Below are 813 nucleotides of genomic sequence, written 5' to 3'. Positions count from 1 at the left end.
CTGGCTTCTTTTCCCCGGCTCCCCTGCCGCATCTCCCTGGGGGGGGAGGCTCAGCTTCTCCACCTGTGAAATGGGCACAGCGAGGGAACAGAGCAGAGAGACGTTCCCCCTGCCGCGAATCCCCTGCGTTCCCAGTGCCTGGGAGCGGGCGGGGGTCCCTGCATGTTCCCACGTGCATGCGTGTGCTTCTGCATGTGTCTGTGTGCGCTCATGTGCGGGCATGTGTGGGCACGTATGTGTGTAATTGTCTGCGCACATTGCCCCGTGTGTATGTGCATCTGTGTGCATGTGTGTCATCACGCATGGGCATCCATGCCCATGTGGGTGCATGCATGTGTGCATGCGCAGGTGTGTGCGTGCATGTTTGCATGCATGTGTCCATATGCGTTCATCTGCATGTGTACAGCTGTGTGTGTGCGTGTGTCATCATGCATCTGCATCCCTGTGGGTGTAGGCATCCGTGTGCAAGAGTGCTCGCTTCTGTGTGTGCGTGGGTACATGGGCATGCATCTGTGTGCACACCCCTGCATGCATACGTGCGTCGTCCTGCATGTGTAGGTATCCATGTGCACGTATAAGTATGTGTGTGTTCACGTGCGTGTGTGCATGCATGACTGCCTGTACATGTTGTCACGTGTGTGCATAAATTGGTGTGTACCCGCGCATCTGTGTGTCGTCCTACTCACGTGGGCCTACCTGTGCAACCATGCATGCGTGTGCAAGGCAGGGGTGCCCGCCCAGGCATGCCCGCAGCACAGGGACGACAGGTTACATGCTGTACACCAAGTGAGGGTGTCACGTGAGACACGCGAT

The sequence above is a fragment of the Alligator sinensis genome, unplaced genomic scaffold, assembly GCF_000455745.1.
Source record: "Alligator sinensis unplaced genomic scaffold, ASM45574v1 scaffold1667_1, whole genome shotgun sequence".
NCBI classification, from domain to species: Eukaryota; Metazoa; Chordata; order Crocodylia; family Alligatoridae; genus Alligator; species Alligator sinensis.
The sequence above is the reverse complement of the archived record's forward strand: the minus strand, read 5'-3'. Positions refer to the sequence as shown.